Source organism: Convolutriloba macropyga, chromosome 9 (genome assembly GCF_964194025.1).
Source record: "Convolutriloba macropyga chromosome 9, txConMacr16.3, whole genome shotgun sequence".
NCBI lineage: Eukaryota > Metazoa > Xenacoelomorpha > Acoela > Convolutidae > Convolutriloba > Convolutriloba macropyga.
In genome coordinates, this window is record NC_134476.1 from 54,315,229 (window position 1) to 54,325,612 (window position 10,384).

Sequence of the window (10,384 nt, forward strand, 5' to 3'; positions counted from 1 at the left end):
CTAAATTGTCAGTTCTTGTATAAGTGTTGTTGCCGTATTTCAAGGGGGTACTGGCGACATACGCACGTGCAATGCAAGCTTTGTTGTACTAAATTTAACCTTTCATGCCGACGGGTCGCTTTTGCGTATAGGTGTACACGTAATTAGGGCTTGCCGTTGTGCATCAAACAATTAATCAATAAATCAGCTACTTTTTCGCAAATGCAAATGAGCCTCTGAAAAAAAATAAACTTTGAGCAGATTTCGAGAAAGAAATTTTCAAAATTTGTTTACCTGCGTAATGTGTTTTTGAAAATTCGTCCAAATGCAACAAATCTATTTGGTATGCTAATTGTAGCGGGTATGTCCCGACGGATGAATAAGTGGGAGAGTGGCGGACACTAAAATTTATCCCCTTTCACATTGCATGGCACAAGTGGGGAAAGACAAGAACAAAAGTGGTGTTGTCATTTACAACTGTGTTCAAAGGAGTCCGACCCATTACTACTTCCCCTCCAAAATTACCATTTAACTGTTACCCTCTTAAGTGCCCAAAGAACACCTTGCGAGTTGATTCCCATAACCTAAACATATGCAACTATTATGTTAGAAAATTGAACGAGAACAACCAAAAAAAGTAAATTTCTAAATTATTAATTATAAAGTACTAATTATAAATTATTAGAAATTTTGTTAGTTTCATGAAATATATAGTTGTAAGGAAGCTCTACTTGTTCAACGTATACTTGGCTAGAGTGATGATGCTTAGAAGAAAAAGAAAAAACAACGAAATGCGAAATGAGTTAAAACAGACGCAAAAGTTTCAGACCAGCGCGTGTAATGATTACCAAACTTGGCTCGCTGATAAGAGATGCTGGCTCGAATTTAGAGCACACTTTTTCCACGTTTCCGCTGATAACAACGATGGAAAATCCTTTTTTTTATTTCATCAACTTGCAACAATTTAAATTCGCAAATTGGATTTTTGCTAGGGTTGTGTAAATTGTAACAGCGCATGAATTAACAAGGGTAAAGACGTCGTAAAAATGTTGGGCAAAATTGTATTTGGGGGAAAAGAAGCCGGGAATAAAGGAGTAAGTCTTTAATTGGCCTTATTACGTATGGCGTGGAAAATCGACACGCTATCTGATCAAACCTGAAAGTCTCCTAAGAGAGAAGGAAAGCTGCGGGTTAAACTGACCCAAAACGCAACAAAAGTCCCTTTAAAATTGTCTCACCGAAACAACCTCTTAACCAACTGCTCGCCTGGCCGAAAATAGACAAAGTCAATTATGATTTTAAAAATATTACATAATATTCGGTTGGATGATAATTTGCAGCAACGCTTTAAGGGAAAAATAGCTCGATCTAATTTTGAGTTTGAGTCGAAATGTATTAAATGTTAACAAACGTTATTTAGAATCTAAAGGTTGGTTTATTTGTTCACAGTTTTTCAAACGGCGTATTGTTGAACAAATTAATGCCTAAATACGAAGGTAGTTTTGTGTCGTCATAAATAACCTTGAAAAACGATGACATCAACGTACAAACCTTATGATTGTCTGTTTTTTTGTATTCATCTAAAACCTGTTAGTTTGAATGCAAAAAATTGCACTGTTTGCGTTTGAAATGAGTCAATCGGCTAGGCGAGTGTTAAGTTGAGGAGTGTTTCGCCCTACAGGGTTCAACAATTTCAGGCGGAGTTAAACACGGAGAGAGAGAGAGAGAAACATAAGTTGATATACAAGTATAGGGGAAAGAGAGAGAGAGAGAGAGACAGTCAAATGGACAATGGCAGGATTACAACTATTGGTGGGAGCATTAGTGTTAGTGGTGGTAGAGGTGGGGGGTAGTAGTAAGAGTAGTTAGGGGTAGGGAGGCGGCTTAGGTTGTGTGAATAGGACTACTAGTAGAGGGGAGAGATAGGGCAACAGGCAGATAGTTAGGGAGATATTTTGGGGCTAAAATGGGCAAGAAACAGAGGGGCAAAAAGGAACAAAATGGAAGAAGAAGAGCAGTGAAGGAAGGAAGCAATACAATAATACAAGCTCAAATTTAGTGCTGCCACGGGAAAACGCATGACAGATAGATAGATAAATAGTAGTTGTAGTCATATCTAGATACATAATCAGTAGTCAGGCTGCTAGCAAGAAATGTCACGTGTTTTTCCTGCTTAAGGAACGGCTAACATGCAAAGGGTGGGGAGATTTCCGTAGAAAAGTTTTGGGTAAATCTGTAAATCTCTATGGAGCACCCCATCGAGCTTGAAATCTGGCTGTACTTTGATTGCATGGGGTGGTACTGTGGAAGCGTAGAGTGGTGTGTGTGTGTGGGGGGGGGAGGAGGGGGGTTGTGTATATCGATAGTGTGGTTCTGTTCTTGTACATATGGTCTAAATTGTCAGTTCTTGTATAAGTGTTGTTGCCGTATTTCAAGGGGGTACTGGCGACACGCACGTGCAATGCAAGCTTTGTTGTACTAAATTTAACCTTTCATGCGGACGGGTCGCTTTTGCGTATAGGTGTACACGTAATTAGGGCTTGCCGTTGTGCATCAAACAATTAATCAATAAATCAACTACTTTTTTGCATCTGCAAATGAGCCTCTGAAAAAAAATAAACTTTGAGCAGATTTCGAGAAAGAAATTTTCAAAATTTGTTTACCTGCGTAATGTGTTTTTGAAAATTCGTCCAAATGCAACAAATCTATTTGGTATGCTAATTGTAGCGGGTATGTCCCGACGGATGAATAAGTGGGAGAGTGGCGCACACTAAAATTTATCCCCTTTCACATTGCAATGCACAAGTGGGGAAAGACAAGAATAAAAGTGGTGTCGTCATTTACAACTGTGTTCAAAGGAGTCCGACCCATTACTACTTCCCCTCCAAAATTACCATTTAACTGTTACCCTCTTAAGTGCCCAAAGACCACCTTGCGAGTTGATTCCCATAACCTAAACATATGCAACTATTATGTTAGAAAATTGAACGAGAACAACCAAAAAAAGTAAATTTCTAAATTATTAATTATAAAGTACTAATTATAAATTATTAGAAATTTTGTTAGTTTCATGAAATATATAGTTGTAAGGAAGCTCTACTTGTTCAACGTATACTTGGCTAGAGTGATGATGCTTACAAGAAAAAGCAAAAACAACGAAATGCGAAATGAGTTAAAACAGACGCAAAAGTTTCAGACCAGCGCGTGTAATGATTACCAAACTTGGCTCGCTGATAAGAGATGCTGGCTCGAATTTAGAGCACACTTTTTCCACGTTTCCGCTGATAACAACGATGGAAAATCCTTTTTTTATTTCATCAACTTGCAACAATTTAAATTCGCAAATTGGCGGATTTTTGCTTGGGTAGTGTAAATTGTAACAGCGCATGAATTTACAAGGGTAAAGACGTCGTAAAAATGTTGGGAAAAATTTTATTTGGGGGAAAAGAAGCCGGGAATAAAGGAGTAAGTCTTTAATTGGCCTTATTACGTATGGCGTGGAAAATCGACACGCTATCTGATCAAACGTGAAAGTCTCCTAAGAGAGAAGGAAAGCTGCGGGTTAAACTGACCCAAAACGCAACAAAAGTCCCTTTAAAATTGTCTCACCGAAACAACCTCTTAACCAACTGCTCGCCTGGCCGAAAATAGAATAAGTCAATTATGATTTCAAAAATATTACATAATATTCGGTTGGATGATAATTTGCAGCAACGCTTTAAGGGAAAAAATAGCTTGATCTAATTTTGAGTTTGAGTCGAAATGTATTAAATGTTAACAAACGTTATTTAGAATCTAAAGGTTGGTTAATTTGTTCACAGTTTTTCAAACGGCGTATTGTTGAACCAATTAATGCCTAAATACGAAGGTAGTTTTGTGTCGTCATAAATAACCTTGAAAAACGATAACGTCAACGTATGAACCCTATGATTGTCTGTTTTTTGTATTTATCTAAAACCTGTTAGTTTGAATTCAAAAAATTGCACTGTTTGCGTTTGAAATGAGTCAATCGGCTAGGCGAGTGTTAAGTTGAGGAGTGTTTTGCCCTACAGGGTTCAAAAATTTCAGGCGGAGTTAAACACGGAGAGAGAGAGAAACATAAGTTGATATACAAGTATAGGGGAAAGAGAGAGACAGTCAAATGGACCGTGGCAGGATTACAACTATTGGTGGGAGCATTAGTGTTAGTGGTGGTAGAGGTGGGGGTAGTAGTAACAGTAGTTAGGGGTAGGGAGGCGGCTTAGGTTGTGTGAATAGCACTACTAGTAAAGGGGAGAGATAGGGCAACAGGCAGATAGTTAGGGAGATATTTTGGGGCTAAAATGGGCAAGAAACAAAGGGGCAAAAAGGAACAAAATGGAAGAAGAAGAGCAGTGAAGGAAGGAAGCAATACAATAATACAAGCTCAAATTTAGTGCTGCCACGGGAAAACGCATGACAGATAGATAGATAAATAGTAGTTGTAGTCATATCTAGATACATAATCAGTAGTCAGGCTGCTAGCAAGAAAGTCACGTGTTTTCCTCCTTAAGGAACGGCAAACATGCAAAGGGTGGGGAGATTTCTGTAGAAAAGTTTTGGGTAAATCTGTAAATCTCTATGGAGCACCCCATCGATCTTGAAATCTGGCTGTACTTTGATTGCATGGGGTGGTACAGTGGAAGCGTAGAGTGGTGTGTGTGTGTGGGGGGGGGGGGGGAGGAGGGGGTTGTGATTATCGATAGTGTGGTTCTGTTCTTGTACATATGGTCTAAATTGTCAGTTCTTGTATAAGTGTTGTTGCCGTATTTCAAGGGGGTACTGGCGACACGCACGTGCAATGCAAGCTTTGTTGTACTAAATTTAACCTTTCATGCGGACGGGTCGCTTTTGCGTATAGGTGTACACGTAATTAGGGCTTGCCGTTGTGCATCAAACAATTAATCAATAAATCAACTACTTTTTCGCATCTGCAAATGAGCCTCTGAAAAAAAATAAACTTTGAGCAGATTTCGAGAAAGAAATTTTCAAAATTTGTTTACCTGCGTAATGTGTTTTTGAAAATTCGTCCAAATGCAACAAATCTATTTGGTATGCTAATTGTAGCGGGTATGTCCCGACGGATGAATAAGTGGGAGAGTGGCGGACACTAAAATTTATCCCCTTTCACATTGCATGGCACAAGTGGGGAAAGACAAGAACAAAAGTGGTGTTGTCATTTACAACTGTGTTCAAAGGAGTCCGACCCATTACTACTTCCCCTCCAAAATTACCATTTAACTTTTACCCTCTTAAGTGCCCAAAGACCACTTTGCGAGTTGATTCCCATAACCTAAACATATGCAACTATTATGTTAGAAAATTGAACGAGAACAACCAAAAAACGTAAATTTCTAAATTATTAATTATAAAGTACTAATTATAAATTATTAGAAATTTTGTTAGTTTCATGAAATATATAGTTGTAAGGAAGCTCTACTTGTTCAACGTATACTTGGCTAGAGTGATGATGCTTAGAAGAAAAAGAAAAAGCAACGAAATGCGAAATGAGTTAAAACAGACGCAAAAGTTTCAGTCCAGCGTGTGTAATGATTACCAAACTTGGCTCGCTGATAAGAGATGCTGGCTCGAATTTAATACAGGTCTATATTCACGTAAGTTACGCCTGGTGAAACCCTTAAAAATGAAAACTGTTAAAAAGCCAAAAATGAACATATGATGTGAATATCAATTTCTACATTATTGTTCCCACATTTTTTGAAAAAAGTGGGAGAACATTTTTCTAGCGCCAGTTTTCTTTGTTCGGATAGTTTTTTTTTAATTTTATGCGGGCATCCAAGGTTAGAATCTGTGATACTGAATTGAAACTCTCTGCGTCTAGAATTTTACTACAAAGAGAAGTTTTAGTAATTTTGCTTTCTAAATTTTTCATTTTCTACTCACAAATTCAGGTAGCCTTGCCTGATTTTTGATCAAATGTAACCAAAATTTTGGTCAAAATACAATCACTTAGGACAAATAACACAATTGACTAAAAATTAGTCAGCAATAACTGATTCTGCATTTGTACCTTTTTGGCTTAGACTGAGATTTGAAAAAGAAATTTGATACTTTTCAGACAATTGTGAAATGTTGATCAGCTTTTACGCCAAAAAGTTTTTTTTAAGTTTGTGCCATTTTATAGAGCAGCATCAAATATGAGTTGTTATGAGCAGCTCCAGGTATTCGGTTGGCTACCATTGAGTTCTAATTTCATATAATTTAGATTGTTTTCGGTATCAGTGTTTTTCAAAGCGCTCTTATTAATTTTTGATTTTGAAGTCAATTGGAAGTCAAATTTGAGGAAGCCCATCAAGTGACAGAGCAGGCCATTAATCTGAGGCAACACAGGATACAAAAAACATCAGACTTGCGCGCACAAACAGCTATTTATGGGATAAGAGAGCAATCAGATTTTCGAGTTTTTGTTGACTTGCCATGTTTTGACCGCTGATTTCTGCGTTTAAATATTCATAACTCCTTCACAACTCTTATTAGAAGCAAAAAGTTAATTCCAATAGTGCTTAGCTTCAGTAGTGCTTACTGGGCGAATCACTTATGCTTCTGATATTTTTTTCAAAAATAATTGTTTCGAAAAAACCTCGAAATTTTTTTTAGTTCTCTTATTTATAGTCCTTTTTGGCGGCTTGCCTGATTAGCTTTATTTATAACAATTCGTATTGAAAAAGGCAATCTATAGTGCATTCAATTTCAATTATGCTCATGCAGCTGACCTGCTTAGAAACGACATGGTTTTCATAGGAGAACCTTTGAGTTTTTAATTTCTGTTCTGACATGTTTTCTCTCTAATTTGCACTCTTTTCCTTCCTGTTGTTGGCAGTTTTGTCGAGTTTGAAATTAAAACAATTTGAAGCAATTGAGACCTCAACCGCCGTCTTATTTTGCTTTTGATAATTTCAACGTCGTTTTGTCAAAAAAAGAATTTTACTTATATTTAAAAAAGTTTTTACTTGACTAGTTTTCAACGTTTCGCCTTTCTTAGCGAAACAAAATTAATCAGAAGGCCCTAAATGCTCTCTAGTAAAACATATCATCTGCTTTCTGCCCCGTCATGCGTGAGGCTGGTGGTTCTATTCAATCCCATTTATTTTGAGTATTTGGATTTTTTAGATTTCATTCTCATATAACTATAATTTTCTCCTTTCTGGAGTGTTAAAACAGCACGAAGCTATTACTATTTCTTAGGATGCGTTGGTGAACGTTTTACTTTAACATCTACTGAAAATTGCTTGTAATTCTATGTCACATAGAAAAGGATCTCAAGATGTGACGAAGAAACTGAGCTTTCATATTTAAGTCACATACTTTTTACGGCTACTTTTTGAGCAATTAGTCTTTTATACAATTTTAAGCTTTATGATTTCATAGTTTTTGTTGTTTTGAAAGCTTCAAAAATTAGCATTTTCAATAAGTGAAACGCCACCTGTTTAGGAAAACCAAATCACATTTGCTAATTTTTCGACAGTTGCTCAGCTCTCGATAGCTCAATCTGTATATTTAATTGATTTTTGTTTACTTTATAACCACAAGTTCAATTGGTAATTTTAACATTTCCTTCTCAAACTTTTAACCTTTTCTGCTTTGCCGTAATCTGAGCACGTCAGTAGGTCAGTAGCTATGAACTCAATTGGTCAGAATTTTTTCTTTGTGGTTTTCCATTGCTTGAGTTTTGTTCCAGGACTTTTTATCTTTAGTTTTTAAAGAGTTAAACTTAAGAACTGATACAGCTAATCAATATCTTTTATAATGAGAAGAAGAATTCAAACTTTAGGATTTCGTGTTTAATTACAACACGTCTTAGGAAAACTCTTTTGATAGTTTTTATCGTAATTTAAGTTGAACAAAGTATTCCGTAAATGAGGGTTTCTCACCCAGGTTTTTGGTTCCTGTGAATACTCTATTATTTTCTCCTCTTGTTTCTATTTTAAACTTCAACTGAATAATTTTATATTTTTTCGTAACAACTTGATAACAACAATGTTTTGTGCTAAAACAAATATTTCTGAAACATCATGCTCGATATATTGATTCGAAATTGCTTCTGATCATTTCAAATTCTAATGTTTTCAAATGCGAATGTGGGATTATTCTGTGCCACGCACAGAACAAGCTGGCCTTCTGGTTGTTTTTGTTCTTTCTTTTGAAGGTCAACTTCACGTACAAAACCTAATATGGAAAATGACGAAGTTTTGAGAATGCCTTCTCTTCGTTAGATGTTGGCCTTATTGTTCTAACCGTCGATAAAATGCTGAATATTAGCACATGGTTGTTATCGCCATCAAAAAGTTATCTAACTTGGAACCAGAGCCAAATTATTGAATAATTCTTGAATTTGAGAGGTAGATAACAACCCTGCGGTAATTTTTTCAAGCAACTGTTCGTACCAACAACTGCATAATTTACCAATGAAATAACGTTAAAATCTGATGCAGCTGTAATACTCTAATTTTGATCACACTATTTTGATCACCAACGTTGCACAAACAATTAAAGTAGTGGAAAATAATTGTGACTGATTTGATTGACATGCTTTGGCAAATTAAAACACCACCAAAGAAGTCAAATTAAAGGTAGTTTATTGAAGTTTCAAAAACGCGCAAATTAAATACTGCCAATTGATTTTGCATGTAGAATCGACGATCGGTACGTCAAACCCATTTAACAATAGATATTTAAATCGTTCCATTTTAAAATCAGTCTTGTTTAGGGAATCGAATAGAAAAATGCAAACATATCTGAAAACACTTCACCTTGCGATTCGGTTAAAGATTTCTCGACAGAATGAGAGATGAAAAATTTCCAGTTGACTTGAATGGGTAAGCTGATTAATAAATGGGGCAACCTTTATACTAAAATTCATAATGAGAAAGCCACTTGCGAGCACAGAATCTGTCTACTCTAATGGCTAGGATGGTTTCCATTGAAGTCAAACAAATTCATGGAACAATATCTTCCATAGCAATAATGCAAAAAGGAAGGTTGAAAAGACCTTCAAGTGTTTTGCACGTTGCTTTATTTTTTGAACTTAAAGATTTTTAACAAATTTGAGCTGAACGTTACGTTTATTAATTAACTGTGATTATAAACCTAACAACTACGGCGCAAATGAAAAACCATTAGCAGAAAACTTGTCAATGAACTAATGGATAACATAAATAACATCAATTCAATTAGCTTTTTGAAATACTGCTGCTTTTCCATTCAAAACTTTGTTCTGTATCTTTCTTAAATCTAAAGCCATCTGGTATGCAATTGACATTCAAGCAGAAATTTTTGAAGTTGAGATAAACTATAAAGTTGAAGTCTAAAAGCGTCAACTACTGTACCAAGAGCAACTGCAAAAGGTACGTCAAAATATTATTTTTGAGTCAATCACAAAACTGCAAAAGTGGTTGATTCCAGTGTTTTGATTTAATTTACGGTGCTTAAAAGAATGAAAATTTTTAGAAATTATCTTAACCCTATTTTTAGAGATAAATTGGACCAATAACGAAAACGAAAGCTTGCGGCAAAAACGCCCTGTCAAAAATGAGAATTGTTTAAGTTCCACTCCTAAAATTTATTTTGAAATTAACTCAAATTCAGTGGCCTAGTAAGAATATGATCTTGACTTGACTAGGGTTTTACCTGATTGCACATTATTTGCAAATAAATAGAAAAGGCTACAAATAGTTGCTTGAAAGTCCCGAAATCAGTTTTTTTTAAAATGACGTTAAAATTGCACCTATTTTGTAACCAAAAATTGCAAAAATTTTGCAAGGCAGGTGTCTGAGTACTTATTTTGGTTCTGCTATCCAAATGAAAGTGCCGTTAAGTCAATATTGCTTGGAAACTTAGAGCCTTTTTTCTGTACAATTTTGCAAAAAAAGTACGCAATTTCGTAGAGCTGATGTTTTTACTACTATTACTATTACTGTTAAGGTTACCCATTACGGTTTAAAAATCACAATCTATTACCTCTATGGGCTGGGTTACAAATCTGGGCTCTTTTCTGTGATCCCCCCCCCCCCCCACCTTCCATTTGCTCTCTCACTTAATAGCACATTGTTTGCATCTCATACAATCACAAATACAATTAAACACAAACGGCATTTACAATGTAATGAAGCAGCGAAGTTTTCATAATGTGATATTGACGCATATGTACGAAATTACAATTTGCATATATTGTCAGCGGCAGTTGAATAATCAATTTTTTTGTCAATTTATCTTTTCCAGGAATATAGTTTTATCAAAATTTTATAAGTAATGGAGAGCAAAAATCTTAAATTTAACTCCGTTGACGACATATTATCATTATCAAAACAAGTATAAGCAATAAAATTTGAATTTCTGGGAGGTGCAAACAGATTGACCATATAAGGCC

The 10,384-nt window shown here is 35.7% G+C and overlaps 1 protein-coding gene across 1 annotated transcript in view; it reads left to right on the forward strand.

Moving 5' to 3' along the window:
• The window catches only part of LOC142345860 (electron transfer flavoprotein-ubiquinone oxidoreductase, mitochondrial-like), a 326,221-nt gene that overhangs the window by 174,240 nt on the left and 141,597 nt on the right, over window positions 1–10,384 (forward strand). The gene's annotated exons all lie outside the window — the stretch shown is intronic.